The sequence below is a fragment of the Camelus ferus genome, chromosome 5 (genome assembly GCF_009834535.1).
Source record: "Camelus ferus isolate YT-003-E chromosome 5, BCGSAC_Cfer_1.0, whole genome shotgun sequence".
Lineage (NCBI taxonomy): Eukaryota > Metazoa > Chordata > Mammalia > Artiodactyla > Camelidae > Camelus > Camelus ferus.
Window position 1 is genome coordinate 96,204,464 of NC_045700.1, and position 20,110 is coordinate 96,224,573.

Sequence of the window (20,110 nt, forward strand, 5' to 3'; positions counted from 1 at the left end):
GGCTCCACCCTGGGCCCTCCAGCGGCCCCTGGGGCCCCGCGCCTGCCCCAGCAGCCTGGCTTCCTCTGGGGGACCGCCTGCCCCAGGCCCTTGTCCTCGCGGAGTCTCCTCATTGTTTGTTCCCGGCACAAATTCTCGGCCAGTCTCTCAGCCTTGTGGGCTGTGGAGACTCTCTGCACACTCTCATGGTGACAGCCGTCCTGCCGCGGGGCCCGCGTCCCTGTGCCCGGGAGCCTCTCTAGTCCTGGGACCTTCTCCGACTTTGGCTGGAAGAGACGGAGCCTTTGCGTTGGGGGAGGGCGGGGCGGCCGACGGCCGAAGGCAGTGATGGAGGATGCTGACCCGAGGGAGGAGGAGGCCTCGGGGGCAACTCCCCGTCTCTCTGCCCCGCTCACCTGCTGCCTGGTGTGTTTGTGGGACTCGGCCCCCCAGACCCGGCCAGCATGGGCCTCCATGTGTCCCAGCACCGCGGCAAGGCTGCTCTGGTAAAGGGTCCACACAGTCTGCTGTGTTGGGGGGCCCTCCAGCACACACCACACACACACACACACACACACACACACACACACATTCCACCTCCTCCACAGCCTCAGGTTCCTGGCCTCCTCCCAGGCCTCCATCAGTGCCTGGGGTCCTGGCAGCTCACATCAGACCTCTGAGCCCACAGCCCCTGGAATTCCTGGACCTGAAACAACAGGGCCCATCACGCAGGAGGCCGAGGATGGACATGCTCACACAGGGAGGCGGGTGCTGCATCAGGGGTGTGGGAGTGCAGAGCGTGTATGCTTTCTGCGCTGTGTGTGTGTGGGGGGGTTGCCTGTAGGGAGTGTGGTGTGTGTGTATGTGTGTGTACGTGGTGCGTATGTGCGTGGTCTGTGTGGTGTATGAGGTGTGCGTGGTGGGGCGTGTGTTGTGTGGTGTGTCCCGTTCTCGCGTCTGCGCCGGGCTTCGCGCTCGGGAGCGGGGGCGGCACGGGCCGGGCTGGCCTCGCGCTCAGGGGCGTCCGCCTGGGCAGCCCTGCCACGTGCGGGCACCTGCTTCTTCCCGACAACCCTCGCAGCTTTGGTGGGGTAGAAATGCACACACTCAGCGCACAGTCTGGTGCGTCTGACACGCGTGCCCACACACACTTGAAACCATCACTGTGTCAAGCCTGTGAGCACACCTGTCACCGCACACTCTCCCGGTGCCCTGGCGGCCCTCTGCCCTGCCCCCAGCGCCCCCACCCCCTGCCCCGAGCAGTGACTGACCAGCTTTCTCACATTATACATTCATTCTAATTCTCCAGAAATCTCTGTAACTAGAAACCCAGCATGTATTATGCTTCTTAAAATTAAAAAAAAAAAAGCATGTGGTAAAACAGATTTTCTCTGGGTTTACAGTTCCACGAGTGTTAACAAATGAGGCCCCGGTGACCCGCACGACGGGTGGCCCCCCCCCCCCCCCCGCCACCGCACAAGCCGCGCTAGAGGCGCGGGACGCAGCCTGGGGCCAGGCCTCCCCCGTGAGTCCCGCCCGTGGCCGTGCTCGGCCATCGGGGCTGTCGGCGCCGTTCGCTGCTGTTCGTGGGTGAGCCGTGCTCCCCGCCCAGGCTCCGGGTCCTCCGTTCGCGGGTTCAGGGGGCCGGGTGGCTCCAGGGCCTGGGAGTGCTTGAGAGCCGGCCTTGGGGTTGAGCGCCCGGCAGGGAGCGGGCCGCTGCCGCGCTCTGCTCCTGGTGCGCGCGAGCCTCAGGGAAGGTCTGATCCTTCGGAGTCCTTGTTGCTGTAAATGGAGGGACTGGGGATTGAACCCGGGACCTCGTGCCTGCCCAGCGTGGCTCTACCGCTGAGCTGCACCCTGCCCCCGGGAGTCTTTGTGAACAAGGGAGGTTTCCACTGCGCTGGTGGGAACAGGAACCATGACACCCTTGGGCGTCTGGGCACTGTTTCCCCTAATTCTTTTGGGTGTTCTCAGGGGGTCTCCCCGCACCCACGCCCCTCTGGGTACTCAGCTCAGAACTCAAAGGGGGCCTCGGCATACTCTCCAGAACATTCTCTCTGTGCGGCTCTCTCCTCTCCCGCTCTGCCCTGCTCAGTGGGCGGCCTTGACCTCCCTGGACACCAGCTCCAGCTCCTTGGACCTGCACTGCTTCGGGGACGCTCTCTCTGGACGGTGACCTGGGGCAGCCCCAGGCTCACCTGGCCTCTGCCTCTCCATCAGGGCCACCGTCCTGCCTTACCCGATGTCCAGTGCCACGAACACTACCACTTCACCCACGTTGTCCAGGTTGCTGGTTATTTCGGGACAAACCCCGCCCCTGTTACTCCCCTGTGTGGGGAAGGCTAGTTTCCAGCCCAGGACAACTGTCCTTCATTTTTCTGCATCTTCTGACCTTCCATGGCTGTAACTCTATGTTTATTTTTCTATATAAACGCTGGAATTAGTTTGTCAAGTTCCTGCTGTGATTTTATTAAGATCGCATTAAGGTTTCTGGAAATCACTAAGGTAGCAATTCTTCTGAAAATTGAGTTCTCAACCAAAATGAGATACATCTTCCCACATATTCAAGTCTTCCATGTCTCAGTAGGATATTTAACTTTTCTTAATACAGTCTTGCAAACGTCTTGTTAAATGCATTCCTGGGAATTTTATTTTTTGTGTTTTCTTCCTTCATATTTTTAACAGGTTATTATTTCTATAAAAATTTGATACATTAGTTTGTGACCAGCATTTTGTTACATTTAAACATTTGTAACCATTTTCAGGTCCATGTTCAGCTCTGTTTGCAGCATCAGAAGCCAGTGGACACTGCTTCCTCTCTCCTTGTTGGTCCCATTTTCTTGTTGCACAAGCGCTTCTGGACAAGTGTTCAGTGATGTGCTGCTGGGGGAGACCCTTGCTCACTCAGCACGAAGGAGAGTGTTTATTTTCTTTCACTGCTAAAAAGAATTCTATTTTTTTTTATCAGAGATAAACATCTCAATGCTCCTAAGGAATTTTCCAGCCACTCCTTCATTATTATCAAGGGTTTGAAGCCAGGATGGATGTTGAACTTTATAAAGTGGCTTTCAAAATCTTCCACCCAGATGCAGAAGCCCCGTTTCTCCCAGTCCTCTTTCTTACAACTAAAAATCTCTGGATGTTCACAACAAACAGGCATGGGAGCCCTGACAAGGGGAAGGAAGGATGCGGGCTGCCAAGGGGACTCGGGATTTGAGGAAGACATTCCAGGAGTCCCTGGGGTCCCTAATTGCCTCCATCCCCGAGCTGACAACAGATGCAGACAAAAAGGGGCTTTAAAAGCAGTGTGTTCTCCCAGCCAAAGCGCCAGGCAAGGGCTGTCTAAGAGCAGGAAACTCTTTTGGCAAAGCCTGCCCTGCTCCAGCCCAACACCAAGTGGACAACTGCCCCCCTTCCTCCCCCAAGTTCAGCTGCGCCAAGGGGGAGGTGGCTGTTCCATGCCAAGCCCACTCTCTCCCCTCGCCTCACAGAAGCAGGTGCCCGCTCAGAGCCCCGGCCTCGTGGTGTCAGGATGCTGAGGCTCTCCCTGTGGGAAAAACAGCTCGAGCGCTGGTACATTTCTCATCTGAAATCAGCGACGCCAGAAGCACGTGGCAGCCGTTTCCCAATCCTGGGAGCCAAGAACCGCCGACTCAGCTTCTACTTCTGGTGGAAAATGTCCCTCAAGTATAAAGGGGGAATAAAAACATTTTCACATGAAGCAACACAAAGATAATTTGTTGATAAGAAAAATCTACCCTTAAAAATGGCTAAAAGAAGGTCTTTAAACAGAAAAGAACTAGTAATAGAAGAAGACTGGAATTTCAGAAAGGGAGAAAGAACATTAAATTTGGTAAAATCGGGGGAAATCTAATAGATAATCCTTTTTCTCATGAGTTTCTTAAATATACTTGATGATTGAAGCAAAATATAACATCACTGGACGTGGCACTTCAAGGTATTTAGAGAAAACACTTAAAGCAGTGGTATTTAGAAAGTGGGAAGGGAGGGTAAAGGATCTAAATGGAAGCAAGGTGACTACACTTCACTCAAAGCAGTAAGACCTTGTTCTTAGAGACTCTAGGTTATGTACGTGAGTTGTAACACCTAACGCATCCTCTAAGGCAATGCCATGTGAGAGACTCAGAAACATTACATGCAAACAAATCAAGTCAGAATTCTAAAAAACATTCAAGTAACCCACAGGAAAGTAAGAAAATGGAAACAGAAGAAGAATGAGGAAATGAAAACAAAATACAAATAAAATGGCAGACTTAAGCCTAACACAGCAACAATTACCTTAAATGTAAATGGTCTAAATACACCAGTTAAAAGACAAAGATTGACAGAGTGTATTTTAAAAAAACAACCACCACCATGATGCAACAACAGTCTGTGTATAAGAAATGCGTTTCAAATATAACTACTATACATACAATAAACAACAGGTTTCTTCTGTATAGCATGGGGAACTATATTCAATATCTTGTAGTAACCTATAATGAGAAAGAATGTGAAAACGAATATATGTGCGTATATGGATGACTGAGACATGCTGTGTGCCAGAAACTGGCACAACATTGTAAACTGACTGTACTACAATTAAAAAAATTATAACAATACAGGTAAGTTGAAAGTCAAAGGATGGAAAAAAGATATGCCATGCAATAAAGGAAAAAGGCAGGATTAGATCAAAAAGAATTACTAGAGACAAAGAGAGACATTACATGGAGATGAAAGGATTGCTCCGCCAGAAGACACGGCAATCCCAGAAGTGTGTGCATCAAACAGAGCGCCTTAACATACACGCAGCAGAAACTGAAAGGGCTCGCGGGAGAAACAGGCAAGCCCGCAGTCACAGCCGGGCTCTTCAGCACCCACTCTCGGCAGCTAACATGCTGTTGGACAGAAGAGCAGCAAGGATATAGAACAACTGAACAACGCAATTAACTGATGGCAGTCAATTGACATATAGAGAAAACTCTGCAAGCAACAGCAGAATGTACTTTTGTTTCCAAGCAGCCACGGAACGTTCACCAAGAAGGATCACATCCTGGGCCATAAATCAAACCTCTATAAGTTTAAAAGATTTAAATCACGTACAGTATTTTCTCTGACCATAACGGAATCAAATTAGAAATCAATACAGAAAGACGAAAAGAAAACCTCTAAACACTTAGAGATTAAATAAGACACTTCTAAATAATCCATGGGTCAAAGTGGAAGTTTCCAAGGAGGTAAAAGAAATACACAGAACTGAAAGAAAATGAAAACAAAACAAATGAAAACATGTGGGATACAGCTGAAAGAGGTTATAAATGTATAAAAGCCTCCATTAGAAAAAAGAAAAAAATCTAAAATCAACACTCTAAGTTTCTACCTTAAGAACTAGAAAGAGTAAAATAAACCAAAAGCAATCAGAAGAAAGGAAATAGTAAAGAGTAGAAATCAATGAAATTGAAAACAGGAAAGCAATTGAGAAAATCAATGAAACCAAAAGCTGATTCTTTGAAAAACAATCAATAAAACTGATAAACGTCTCACAGACTGACTAAGATAAATGAGAAGAGAGAAGCTGAGGTCAGCAGCGTCAGGAGGGAAGCGTCGGAGATGGCAGCGGGGCTGTCACTGCGGTGCCCGCGGGTGTTACAGGGGTGCTAAAGGGACACTGCAGATGACTTTATGCTCATAAATTTGACAACTTAGAGGAAATGAACCAATTTTTCAAAAACTACAAACTGCCAAAACTCAACGATGATGAAATCGACAAGGTGATTAATCCTAAAGCCATTAAAAGAGTTGAATTTATAAACAGAAAGCTCGTAAGGGGTTACTGACGAAGGTACAAGAGCAACTGAACAGAAAAAGGACAGTATTTTCAGCAAATGAAATATCCAGAGGCAAACACCAAACCGAACCAAATCCCCTCGACCTCAGAACTTACTCAAGAACCAACTTAAACTGGAGTGTGAACTTAACTAAAATTACAAAACTTCTGGGGAAAAAAAATAAGACAAAATCTCTGGGACGCAGGGCTAGGTGAAGAGTTTTCAGATTTGACACCAAAATCAAAAAAGGAAAATTTGATAAATTGGGTCTCATCGAAATGAAAAACTTTTGCTCTGTGAAGAGGATGAAAAGACAAGCTCCCGAGTGGGGAAAATATATGCAAACCACATATCTGACAAAAGACTTGAATCTCCAGCATGTAAAGTATTCTTAAAACAACAGCAAAAAAAAAAAAAAAAAAAAAAAAGGAAACAATTCAGTTAGAAAATGGGCAAATACTTGGCACTAAACATGGCAAATTCACACATGAAAGGTGAAAAGAAGTTCACTGTCACTAGCCATTAGGGAAATGCAAACGAAAACCTGATGAGATATGAATGCGTAACTATCAGAATGGCTAAAATGAAAAAAGTGGTAACACCAAATGCTGGCGAAGATGTGGAGAAGCTGATCACTCACCCATGGCTGGTGGAGTGTAAGATGGGGCAGCCTCTCTGGAAGACGGTTTGGTGGCTTTCTGTAAAACTAAACATGCAACTGCCATACCTCCCAGGTCCTGTTCTCTTGAGTATTTCTCTCAGAGAAATGAAAACTTATGCTCACACAGAAAAGGTACATGAATATTTAAAGCAGCTTTGTTCATAAGAGTAAAAAGTTGAAACAACTCAGGTGTCCTTAAAGGAGCAGGTGGCTGAATAAACTGCAGTGCACCCGCACCATGAACAGCTAAAAAGGAACCAACAGTTAATACACACAACTTGATGACTCGTCAGAGAATTACACAGAGTGAAAAAATCCTGCCTGAAACCTATGTGGTATATGATCACATTTATGTAATATTCTTGAAAAGAAATTTAGAGAAATGGAGTCCAGGTTAGTGGTTTCTAAAGGTCAGGGTTGGGAGTGGGTGGGGGAAGGCAGGGAGGTGAGTGTGCTTATCAAAGGGCAGCAGAGGTCACCCCTGTGGTGACAGAAATGTGCCGCACCTGTCAGTGTCCGGGATGCGGTGCTGTGTGGTCGTTCTCCAAGGTGCTACCGTCGGAGGAAACTGAGTCAAGGGTCCAGGGGTCTCTCTGTATTCTTTCTTACAAATGGATGCAAATCTGTAAATATCTCAAAAGAAGAAGTTTAATTAGAAGATCTAAGGGGCTGACCACATGGCTTTTCCCCAGTGACCTACTTACTTCATGCGTGATGTAATAGATTATCTTACATTGATCAATCTTCATATTCTTCAACTAAACCCTGACAGGTGTGCATTATGCTTTTAACGCTCTGCTCCATCCCACCTGCTTATACTTTGGAAACTAATATTTCTCACGGAGACGGTGCTGAAGCGTTTCCTGTGTATTTTGTTAGCCTTGTGTGCTACTATTATGCTGACTTAATAAAAAGCGTTTGGGTGTTTCACTTTTCTGTCTCTTCTCTGGAACAGTTTGGGTGGCATTAGAAGGATATGTTCCTTGGAGGATGGATTTATTTATCCTGGTATTTCTTGCAGTTTTTGCTTTAAATGTTTTAATGTTGTATTATTTGGCACAGAAGGACTTTGACAGATCTTCATTTCAGATTGCTCTGTTCTGTTCTGTTTTGTGTTCCTTGTTATGGTGCTTTTCCCATGGTCCTTTCTCACCACTCCCCCCGAGCCCCTTGGCTTAGATGCGTCTCTTGTAGTAGCATATTCGTAAGTTTTGGGTTTTAAGCCTAGAATTTTTTTCCTATTAATAGAAGAGTTTTGTCCATTTATATTTAATATGTCAATTATTTTTTCTAGTTCTGCCCCCTTGTCTTTTAAAAGATCCTTTGTTTACTCTAAACTCTACTACTCATGCCATTTGGCTGTGTGTTTTTGCACATGTGTGTGTGCGTGTGTGTGTGTGTGAGAGAGAGAGAGAGTTCTAACAGCCTGAGTGTTCACTGCCTGTTTATGGTCTGGTGGTCACCTACAGCTGTTAGTAATATAGTGAAACCTCTATTTGTTGATGAAAACTGCTAGATCGTCCTCGTCTCGCGCAACCCCATGGGATGTGTTCATTATCCTTCCTCCCAACTCTCCTCCCCTCTTCAGACTCTTGTTTTAGGTGATACTGTATTTTAAATTTCTCATGATTGTCTTGAACGAGTTTATGAAAGACCAAAGTTTCTAGCACTTGATCTGTCAAGTTAAGTGTTTATTTCCCTCTCCATCTCCTGATTTTGTTCATAAATTATTATTTCTTGATTGGAAAATTTATGGACTCAACTTGCTCTATAAGTAAAACTCACATAGAAGTCTCGTTGTCATTCTGTGTTTATATTTAGGGCATGATCTAGAGTCTTGATGACATCTTCCTTCCTCCCTCAGCTGACTGGCTTTTAAGAAGTTTTTTTTTTTTCAAATAGAGCTTGGGGGTGCCACCCCCCAAATCCTTACATGTTTGAAAACGTCTACATGTTTTCTTGATATGTGAACAACAGTCTGTCTGGAAGATACTCTGCAGATGGAGAGAATCAAAGGCCAATCTGGTTTCTCCTTTGGTGACAACTTAACCTTTACTTTTTCTTCCCCAGATGCTCACAAGATTCTTTATTCTTGAAATCTAGTTATTTTACTAGAATATGATTGTTCTGTGTAAATCTTTCTTGGGACATGGGTGCTCCTTCCAATGAGCAGATTCAGACCTTCTTTTATTTCAGTTTTCTTCTATTATATCTTTGCATCTTTAATTTTTGGGTTCTCTTTTGGGGAACATCAAGTTTGAGTATGTTATTCCTTTTTTGTCTGTCTTCCAGATCTATTATTTTTCTCTAATCATATTAATATTGTTTTTTCAGCTGTATCTTCTCTTTCATATTCTTATTTTTTGCAATATCGACTCTTATTTTTTTCTATTTATATAGTGGCTTTTATTTCTGTGTATTTAAAAATTTTCTCTTCCATTGTTTGGGTCTGAAATCTAGCAGCTTATTTTTTATTTCTTATGACTTCTGTACTGTGTACCTTTGGTTTCAGTTTTTGTTTCCAAGAAACTGTGGGGAACTTTTCCTTGACATTAGGGAGAATTTTTTATTTGAAATGTTTTCATTCTCCTTTGAAAGTGTGTTTTCTTTGCCTTTTGGTGACAATGCTCTTTCCTACATATTTCTGAGTGTCTATGAAGGACATGTGTGTGCCTTTTGACTGGTGTTTAGATTGAACGGGGTCATTTTCTTCAGTCGCTTCTTTCTGAAGAATTGTGGAAAATGGGCACAAGGGTTGGGGCAGGAGGCAGCCCTATTTCAGTGCAGTCTTTAGAAACCAGGGCTCCAGTTACCACACTGGGGTACATGTCCCTGCCCCTGCTCTGGGCATCCTGAGTTCTCCTCTTTGGAGAGGGCAGGGGGTCTGACTGGCTCATGTGGCATCTTCTGCGCCCCAGGCTTCATGTAACTAACTCAGCACTGGTCTCTCCTGCTGACTGTGATGACCACCATGTCTCTCCACCCATCTGCACCAACACCCAGTTTCTTCTAAAACTAACAACAATTAAAGAATATTTATTGCAGGCTTGTTATGAGCCAGACGTGGTTCTAGGCATTTTGCCTGATTATCTCAGGCAGCCCCTCCTTAACCCTAAGAGGTAAGCACAGTGATTATATGCCCTTGATATCTGCAGAAAATGAGGTGGGGGCCGCGCAAACTGCACAGAGTCACGGCCCTGTAGGTCAGATGTGGCTCAGCTGCGGGGCTTCAGGTGGTCTGGCCCCAGGGGCTACATCCTCAGCGTCTTCTGCCTGTCTCCCGGGCCCCTTGCATAGCAAGGGGCCATCAGTTGGACTTGTCAGAGCCGAGTCGCCGGTTGTCGAGGAAGACCGCGCTCCGCAGCTCTCCCGGCGGGCTCAGGCGGCTCCCGGCAGCGCTTGCTCAGCGAGCTGTGTTGGGAGCTTCCTGGTTTCCTTAGTGTCGGGTCTGTTTTCAGACTGTGACCGACAAGGGTCTCCTCCAGAGCAGGGCTGCTGCACGTGCCGGAACAGACACCCCCGAACTGTCAGACCCTCTGCATCAGCGTTGGCCGGAGGCAGGCGTAAAGCGGGGCCCTGGGCCAGCGAGGGGCCGTGCCAGCTCCCGGGCGCCCTCTCCCTTCCGCCCGCAAGACGCGCTCCAACCCCGGCCCACGCGGGCCCCTCGGACGCGCTTCTCCGCGGTCCTCCTGCCCCCGGTCCTCGCTCGCGCTCTCCGCCCGTCATGGGGCGCCAGCCGGTGGTCCGCAGTCCGGCCTCTGCTGCGCTGCCTCCCCCTCTCCTCAGTCTCTTGCATGTGGCGGCTTCTTTATCCTACCGTCGTCATCGTCGTCGTCATCATTTATGGAGACTTCTCTTCTTGGACCGACCCATGGCCTTCTCCCGCCACACCCTGCTCTCTCTTCTCCCTTCCTGCGAGTCCCTGGGTCTCCGCCCAGACACTGCTGCTCTCTTCCCTCTGGCAGTGCTGGCCCCATCCAGAGCCCAGAGTCTTCTCTTAGCACCGCGTCCCTCCAGCTAGCTCTGGGAGCTGCCAGGCTGCCCCTCTCCTCCTCTCTCGATCTGGACGGCGTGCCATTCACCCACACTCGAACCAGTCCGACCTCACCCTTCTGTTGCGTCTCTGCAGGAGCCCCGCCTGGGGACCTGCAGTCAAGCCCCGCCCACCCTCACCTGGCCCAACCCACCCCCACCTCGGCCCGCCCACCATCACTTTGCCCGACCCTCACCTTACCGCGCCCACACGCCGCTGCCCCGCCCTCACCCCGTAGCGCTCAGTCCTGCTGAGTTCTGTCACGTGTCTCTTCCCCCGACACCCCTTCCCCTCCCACCGCTGCCCAAGCTGGTCCAGGCCCAGGTGCTTGAATGCTTGCCGCTTGATTCTCCCCTGCCCTCCATTCAGAGGCTCCAACACCAGCCTGGTGCATGGATTCCCTAAAACACCATTGGCAACAACACCTCGGTAAATCTTCAGGGCTCGCAGGCCCCTCTGTGGGACTGGGTTAGGTCCCATCTGGGCCGACTTCTGTGACGCTGAGTCTGCGTCCAGCCTTCCCTGCCCTCACTTCCCACGTTCCTCTACTGGCCTCACCCGGACTGCTGGACCCACGGCTCCCCCTCCAAGCTGTCCTCTCCCACCTGAAACACCGCCCCTTCCCCCCTCCCAGCGGCAGGCACCAGTCCACCCGGACCTGAGGGGCCCCCTGCTCTGCAGAGGTGACCCCCCCAGGTAATACATGGGCGGGCACAGAAGTGCCCACCCTGTGTGACCCAGCAGGGGGCTGGGTTACTACCAAGCTGTTCGTGGCTGTGCAGAGGGTCCCATGTTTGCATCTTGTCCGTAGATGGCTGATGTCCCCAGAGTGGAAGCCTGCCCGTTGCTTCTTCTCTGGTCACATGGAAGACGAGTCAGCTGGATTCCTTCCCCAGAGACCAGCAGGAAGGAGAGGCGGGCGATGGCTGAGACGCCCCCCTGGGACCGGGAGATGGGGGCTTGAGGCCGGTTTCCCTCACGTGCCTTCTCTGGGCCCTGCTGGGTTTGCCACTTCTGTTCGAGTTCGTAATGGTGCCTCGTGGGCTTAACTGGAAGCAAACACGTGAGACAGCACTGCGGAAAGCACACAGCGGCCTGTGAGTGCAGAACGGGAGGCTTTCTCCTGGAGCTGGTGGAGAGGCCCTAAATGAAGTTAGTGGGCCGTGTCAGGGAGGAGCTGGGGAACGTCTAAGAATCACTGTAGTGCGGTCTTTGTGTTTTGTATCAAAATGGCATCACGTTAGGGATCAAGAAGTGAAATACTTTAAGTCACTGATATGATGGAAGCTTGTTTGCTTCCCTCAGGCAGCAAAGGGTCTAGAGCAAAATCCAGTCTGGTTTTTTCACCCTGTTTTCTCTTTGTGGTGTTGACTGAATTTAGCAGGGGGGACAAGGCTCCTTCAGGGCACTGGTGGCTTTCTCCCCTCCCTCCACCGACACTTCTGTCCATCTCCCTTCCGATGACCCCCGAGGCCCTGCTCAAACCTCCCTCCTCAGAAAGCCCCTCCGACAACCTGCCTCCTCTGGACACACTAGGGTGTGGTGTCCACCTCCTCCTGCACCGTCCTGGTTAGCTGTGGTCTGGACGGGGCTGCAGGGACTCCTAGGACTGGAGCCACGTGGGCGTATCTGCCTCTGTGCAGCGCTGAGCTCAGAGCTCTGAGCTCGGGTTGCCGGGATGCTGAACTCCATCCAGCCCCTCCCTCGCCTGTTTTCTGTCTCTAACCTGATTATGTGGTTGAGTTCAACCCTCTTACCTCCCCCCTGCTTACCTCCCTCTGTTCTCGGGCTTGCCTTGGGGTGGAAAAAGTCTTTCTTTGAAGGACAGCCAACTGGCTCTCTAAAGGAGGTTCCGCTTCAACCAGGAGGGCGGTGCCGTGGGATGGCGGGAACTCGCCCCGCAGCCCAGCACACCCTGCGTGGAGACGTGCTATCTTGGCTCCATCTGCTCCATTCTCCAGCCTTGCTCAGACGTGTCGAATTGTTGAAGGAGGCATCTCTGGCTGTGCTTAAAGTCATCCTCTTCTTCCCATTGAAGCCAGGCCCCATGACACACACACACACACAAACACTCTCACCCACCTGCAGCCTGTCCTGCCCCCCCGGGAGGCGAGGAGATTCTCCTTCTCCCCTGAAGGTTAGCTCTGTATGCACATGGATGCCTCCCATCGTTGGTTTTGGGGCTTCCACTGATGAGTGTGGGTCCCTCAGTTTCAGGCAGCAGAGAAGGAAGGAGGCAAGGAGCCCAAGGGCTGCGTGTGGTCTGACTGCTTATGTCACCCCCCTCCACTAGCCAGGGCCTCTTCCACCATGGAAAGGTCCCTTCACCAGGGACGGTGCCCACATGCAGAAGCAGTACATGGTGCCCGGGCAGGGGCTTCTGCAGGCTTCCATGCTTGTTGGCGGCTGACATCTCTGGGGGCTTGTGAGCCACAGCAGGAGCCAAAGAAAGATGTGAGACAAATTTGGGGGTGGGAGAAAGTATCTGACGTCAAGAGAATTTTATTTATTAACTCTTTGACATTTATTAACTTTTGAAATCAGTTCTTGCAAAGGTGGCCTTCACTCAGTATCAGCACAGGGACACTGCCCCGGCTCTCGGGAGCCAGCAGCACTAAGGAAACGTCTGTCTCGGTGAATTCTTGCAGCAACAGCCGAGAAGACGCTTGCTGGGGTGCCCTCTGCGCTGATGAGCCGGGGCACCTGGGTACCAACCCCGTCCTCTGGCTTCGGTCCGATGCTTCAGCCAAAGAGGCTAAGAGGACCCTAAGATGGCGGGTGGGGTTTTGGGAGGCCCAGAAGAATGGGTTTAAACACAATCGTATATCCACAGGGGGTCCCTGGAAATGGAAAAATGGCGTTTGTTCAGAAGAGAGAGAATTTCTACTTCCTTTCGGGGTACAGTGAAAATAGCTTGTTTGTTCCAAAAACAGCTCTGTCAATTACTGCTCAGGAGCCTTTGTCTTAACACACACACACACACACACACACACACACACACACACACACAAAACTGTTTTGCTGCCAGGCTGTTCTGAGCCCAGTGGTGGTCCTCCCACCCTGTCACCCGGGTCACTGTTACCCTCTCTGTGTGAAATGGGCTCGCTTCCCGGGCCCCGTTGACAGCCCACCCGGCTGGGGTGTGCTTTTGCGTGTACTTCTGAGGAGGACAACGCCCAGCACTTGGGCAGCTGTGGGAGCGGCCCCTGCAGGGCTGGCAGAGCAGGGCGCTCCACGGAGCTGGGCACTCCTCCCTCGGACCCGGGATCCCTCCCACCCTCCCCCTGCCATCAGGGGACATAGACCGGAAGGAGGCCTTTGTGGGTTCTGGGCGATGAGCCTCGGCCAGGCCCCGCGTTACTTCATCCTCCTTAACCACAGCATCAGAGCACCTGGGTCCGGGAGGGGGTGCGCACTCTTGAGTACTTTCCAGAACTTGGGCATCTGCTGAGTGTCAGTCACTGCTCGCCAGACCTGTCCAGGATGAGGCTCTGGAAGAAGTCGTGGATCAAGGTGGTTTCCTTGTCCAGGAAAAACTTGGTCATTGAGGTGGCAGCCTGCACACCCTGCCTACGGGTGCACGTTGGGACCGGGGACGAGTCTACGCAGGCCGTGTGCTTCAGCAGTTTCTTTAAACCCTGTGGGTGGAGAAGACGACCGGGCAGCGCTGCTACAGTCTAGCCTCCCGCACGCGCCCACACACATTCACGCCCACCACGCAGTCACGTGCACACACGCGTGCACACGCACTCACACACACGCACCTGAAATGTGGAGAGGCTTGTTAAACACGGCAGCTCAGGAAGGTCTGAAGCCCCTCACTGCGACTCTGGCGGACGGAGCAGAAACCCCACGTCGCATCGGCCGTGTCCTAGGCTGCCTGCCGTTTGGAAGAGCTTTCTCTGTAGGTGACTTCAGCTCTGGCCTGTGCCTGGGGGAGACCGTGTGTCATGGGGAGCGGAAGCCCTCAGCTCCTCAGTGGTCTGTGGAGCAAGCCAGGCGGCAGGCGGGTGGCAAAGCCACGTGCAGTTCCCCGTCCGGTGCCACGGCCTTGGAGCCCTGAGGACACGTGCTTGCCTGTGAGAGCAAACCCCCTTCCAACTTCCCTGGAGCTGGCTTTTCCAACCCAGCCTCTTGTCCGCTCTGGAAGCCGGTCCCCGGGCCCTGGGGGGAGGCAGCACCCACTGAACTGCGCTTCCTGACCCTCTAGATGGGCCTCGGCCCGAAAGAGGCCATCCAGAAAGACGCCTCTGTCCCCAACTCACCTCCCCAGTGACACACAGGGGGCCCCAGGTATGAAGGGGTCTGGCCTAACCATGGACTCAGCAGGCTCCCTGCCCCAGGATGCAGGACCACCCGGAAGGCCAAAGGATTCAAGTTTCCTCTGTGTCTGCCCTTTACAGCCCAGCAGGTCAGCTGACTTGCCCGGAGGGGAAGAAGAGAGAAGGGCCTTCAGGACCTCTGCCCTGCATGGGGGCAGGCTCGGGGAGGGGGAGGGCCGAGGAGGGGGGAAGCGGGCGGCTGGAAGCCTTCCCTTCCTCCTGGTCTCTGGGAAGCCATCCCTGAGGAGGAAACTAGCAGGATGTAGACAGTGTCCACTGGGTCCCACAGGACGCCAGGCAGCCCATCAGAAGGCCCTGGCCAAGGTGGCGCAGGGGTGGCCGTCACGAGGACTCAGACACAGGTCTGTAGCCATGACAGAGGGGCCTGCAGGGACTGAGGCCACTGCAGGGAAGACGCCACCGCTAACTACAACCCTGGGGAGAGGGGGCTGATGGAAGAAAGACACGCCTCTCCCTCCTGCCACCCCGGCCAGGGGCAGGGACACCAGCGCGTGGGTGCAGGTCAGCTTCATGGAGCCGGTCTGGAGGGGCTGGCGGTGAGGCTGCTATTCTGGGGAGAGAGTGGGGGGTCGGGGGGCTCCTCTGAGGAGGTGACGTGCAAGGGCAGGGCGAGGCAGCTGGTGGGGAGTGGCCGTGACCGCTGCCCAGCCCATGAGGCACAGCTGTGTGTGAGCAGGGAGGGTGGCGGGGCCGGGGCAGAGAGTTGGGGGACGAGCATGGCAGCTGGGCGCCAGGGACTCTGTGCTCACCTCTCCCAGGCAGGACGTGTCAGGTGCGCAGGTGCTTCTCCTGTGTCTCCCGCGCCAGCTCCCACCCGACAGCCCCACGCTCGGTGGTCCCGGCTCCCTGGCCCAGCCCCAGCCTGCTGGCCCGGCTCCGAGGCTGCGCCTTCTCTCTGCCAGTCCAGCCAGGCGAGGCGGCCTCCTGCCTGGTGTGAACTCTGGGCTGCATCACTGTCCCATCTGATCTCAGCTCCTCCACGCTGGGAAGCAGCTCTCGACCCTGAATCCCCTCTGTCTGAAAGCCTAGATTCTTCTCCATTTCCCCGCTGGCTCCTTGGCTGGTCTGGTCCAACAGAGGACGCATCACCGAGGCCTTGTCGGCCGCGACTGCAAGTCTGCCGTTAGGATTTAACGGGAAGGAGCGCCTGGAGGCCCGAGGTGGGAGGGCACCACTCGGGGCACCACAGGACCACCCCCACCCCCCCACCCCCGCCCCTGGCAGGGACAGCTTGACTGATGGCCCCGCACTCAGCAAGCGTCCGGTGACAAGCCAGCGTGCTCATTCATTTGTTCCTCCCACAAGCATCAACTGATCATCTTTCACAGAACCCCTGGGATTCTCTCTTCAGCTCAGGCCTGGCGTCCTGCCCGGGGAAGAAGTGGGCCCGCGTTCTAGAATCACAAAGCCCAAGGGACACACCTGCCGGCCGATGGGGCCAGAGGCCCTCGCCCAGCTGATCAGGGCCCACGTTGGCTTCACCCCTGAGGGCTGCCCTGCTCCGCAGCCCTACGCCAGTGGGGCTCAGCTATCTTCGCCTTCCAGTGCCCGCTCTACGTGGGGACCCACCGAGGCAGAAGGACCCCACGCTGGGGCAGGGCAGGCTCGGTGGATTTGCGCAAACTGAGAGCCAGACGCGCGTGCGCATACACGTGTCTCGTAAGCAGAGGGGCCCAGCCTGGCCCGGCCTCCGGTGAGCAGGACCTCGCTCCGCCACCCCCATGACCTCCCACCAGGCCACGCCCAGCGGCCACGCCCACCTGAGGGAGGCCCTCACCCCAGGGACAAGCTCCTGCTTCACTCGCACAAGACAGTTTGTGCAAAACACCGTGAGAAACATCCCTGTGTTTTCTGAGGAGACATGATGTGTTGGAGCGTTTCATTTGCAGAATTCTTCAAAATTAAACTGTCAGATATTTACTAAAAACAGAACAAAACATTCACTTCCATAGAAACAAACACGCCCACTCTGCTCCGCTGGCAGAGCGGCGCCCTGTCCCAGATGCCCAGGAGCGTGCACCGGGGACGCATGTCAGCTGGAGCGACACGCCAGGCGGTGGCCAGTGAGGGCTTGACCCCGGCCCCAGGGATGGACTGCTGAGCCATGAGAGGAGATCCTGTGTGCGGAGCTCACTGTGTGGTTGTGGTGATGACGGTGGGCATTGGTCCCTCTCAAAGTAAGCGTTCCTACAAAGACCTTGGAGAGAAGTGACCGCAGCAGGCATTCCACTCTCTGTGCAAAAATGAAGACACAAGGCGTTAGTCGAGGGAGGGGAGGGCTCAATGGCAGAGCCCGTGCTTAGCATGCATGAGGTCCTGGGCTCCATCCCCAGTACCGCCATTAACATGAGTAAATAAATAAGTAAATAAATAAATAACCTAATTTCCTCCCCCACCCAAAAAAGCTCTGAGAAACGCCAGCTATTTCCAGCTGGGACCTGAGCGCTCAGCAGAAGTGCTTCTCAAATCTCGGTCCGTGGGTTTCCGGGGTCCACGTGGTCAAAACCATTTCCATCACAGCCATTCAGAAGTTGCTTCTCATTTTGCCCTGGTGGTGTGAAGGTGGTGACAGTGAACCCACGGGTCCCAGCGGTCGCCCCAGATGGCACACAAACCCCCGGATTCGTCATCGTCAGGCACACATTTAAAAAAATATCAGTTTTATAGCAGGATGTCCTTAATAAGCAATACAATTTTATTAAATCTTGACCCCCTTTTCACCTGTCTGTGGGACACAAGTGGGCTGCACACGAAGGCGATGATTCCCGGGAGCAAGGTGCCCGTGTCGCTGGGCCACGCGTGGTTTACACGTGCGTACGAGGTGCGTGGTTTCTCGACTCAGGCGTTCGGCAGATACTTTCTCAGAATGATGGAAGCAAGCCTGTTACTTAAGGAGAACAACAGACAGTCTTTGTTGTCAATGATCAAAGTCAAGCTTTTTCAAATTGAAACTAAAATTTTGGAAAACATGTGTCCACCATGAGGTTGACAGTCCCCAGCTCTTCTCTGATGGATCCACGGTGGTGTCAGAGAACGTGATGCTGTCTTAGGTGTTGCGTTGTGAAATGTGTCAACATTCAGAAAAATCTGCATAACTCAGTGAAGCGATAGTTTCCAAATGACCCATCATGGCATTGTTAAATCATCCCCGGGGAAAAGCCCCGCAAAGTGTGAGGCAGCCCAACGACTTCTAACGTAACTGAGTAGGAAGAGCTCATTTTATTGCATGGTGATGAATTTTCAGCCTCTGAAGCCCAAGGAGCTTTAAGAAGATACCGCTAGTCCAGTCTGGGCGTTGTGTTAAAGCAGAATGTGCACCACTGTCTGGAAAAGCCACCAGTTGCTCCCCCTCCACCAGCGGCACGTCCGTGTGAGGCACGGACTGAGTGCCCTCAGTGGGCCAGCACCTCCGGTCCTCCAGGCCCCGCCCGACCCCGAGGCCTCCTGCCGGCCGGCCCGCACCCCCGTGTTCCTGCCAGCGGCGTCAGCGTCTCAGGCTGAGGCTGCTGATCTAAAAACTAGCAGCTCCTTCAGGTCCCGTGGGAGAGACAGAGCACCTCAGAGGCCCGTCTCTGCAAGATTCACAGCCTTGTGATGCCGTGCCCTCTGCCCAGTTAACTGCCTTGGGACCCTGGATGTGACACCCTGTCATCGCGCAGAGATCGCCCAGACTCTGCCCTCCAGGGTCCTCCGGGTGGGACCGAGGAGCCATGTAGGAAGAGCACTGGGCAATTAAGCACAAAATATTCACTCAATTATTTGCCTAACGAATTAACTTAGTTCATCATGAGAAATGGAATTAATTTTATTTATCGGGTACGTGCAAGTCAAAGCAAGCCAACTTTAAACACACGTAGAATACGGACAGCGACTATTTCTAGCACAATAAAGCCAATTATTTTTAAAAATAAAATCTAGTCCTGGTAAGAGCATATCTATAGCAACTGCTGGGCGGTTATTCTTGTCTATTTTTGAGCAGTGAAAAGTCAGAACTATGCAAATGGCTCTAAGTGCACTTTTATAACAAAATATGGAGTCTTTTCAAGCATTAATGAATGCCGACTGTGCGCCTCTCAGAAGACAGGTCCTGGACACTTGGCCCTGGCACCGGCGAGAGGAAGGCTGCCTCGCAGACACCGAGCATGCTCGGTCCCAGGAAGCAGGTGGGGACAGCTGGGGCAGGGCCGCACGCCTGGGACGTGCTCCTTTCTCCCCACTTGTGGCTCATCACTGAATGTTGCCCTCCCCGGGCCTCCCTCCTTGCATGTGGCCACTCTCAGGGCCAGTCCACTCATCTTTCTTGCCCGCATTTCTGTCTGCAGCCCCCAAGTCTGCTGCCAGAACCCCCTTTCAAAACACAAAATCAGGGCCCCTCTCTGCCTGAGGCCCTGCCTCCTCCCTGCCCACTGAGTAACAGGCTGCCTCCCCAGGGGTACCCGGATCCTCTGAGAACTGGCTCCTGTCCTCGTCTGCATCGCCGGCGCCCCCGTGGGCTGGCTGCTCCGGACGGCCCCTGCTCCCCGCGGCTTTCCCTGGAAGGCTCTCTCCTTGGAGGCGCTCTGCGCTCCCCACACCAGGAGGCAAGCGCATCCTCTCCCCGCCCCCCGCCCCCGCACAGCTCGGTTCCAGCACGGCCTCCATCACGCAGGTCCCTTCCTCATCTGCTCCGAGGCCGGCACGCCCGCTTCCATTGCCTTGCTCCTCAAGCCCACGGGCCCTGTGAGGCTGTCTCGTCGTGTGTCCTAGGAGCCACCCCTGCTGTGAAGATGTAGTTGACTGTAACTCACAAGGCAATGAACAGACTGAATACAGTTCTCAGAACTGGGCACCACACATGCTCCCTCTTTCTTAAGAGCCATTACTTTAGCGCACCAGTGGCAGCAGGGTAACGCTCGCTCAGATGCGGGCTCTGTGCTCAGTGCTTCCCAGGCATCAGTGCCCGTCCGCACGGGAGCTCTTTGAGCTTCGTACTGCTGACATCACCCCATTTTACAGGGGAAGCTGAGGTCCCGGAGAACAGCCAGTCAGCCTAAAGCTACGTAGGTAATGGGTGGTGGATGTGGGACTTCAGCCTGAGTCTTTCTAACCCCTAAACCTGCACTCTGTTTATTTTTTTTAATTCTTGTCTTCTGTTGAAGTGTAGTTGATTTACTGCGTTATTCTCAGGTGCACAGCAAAGTGATTCAGTTCTACGTATACACATGTGTATATTTTTTCAGATTCTTTTCCATTACAGCTCATTACAAGAAATTGAATGTAGTTCCCC

At 52.6% G+C, this 20,110-nt stretch overlaps 1 long non-coding RNA gene across 1 annotated transcript; it reads right to left on the reverse strand.

Annotated features, from left to right (window-relative positions):
* Window positions 1-16,901: 16,901 nt before the first annotated feature.
* On the reverse strand, window positions 16,902-19,389 carry LOC116663890. Its single transcript, XR_004320255.1, has 4 exons — window positions 19,281-19,389; window positions 17,566-17,731; window positions 17,283-17,392; window positions 16,902-17,077 (listed from the first exon to the last, which is right to left on the reverse strand). It is a non-coding gene; the product is annotated as an uncharacterized LOC116663890 (long non-coding RNA).
* Between the last annotated feature and the right edge of the window lie 721 nt (window positions 19,390-20,110).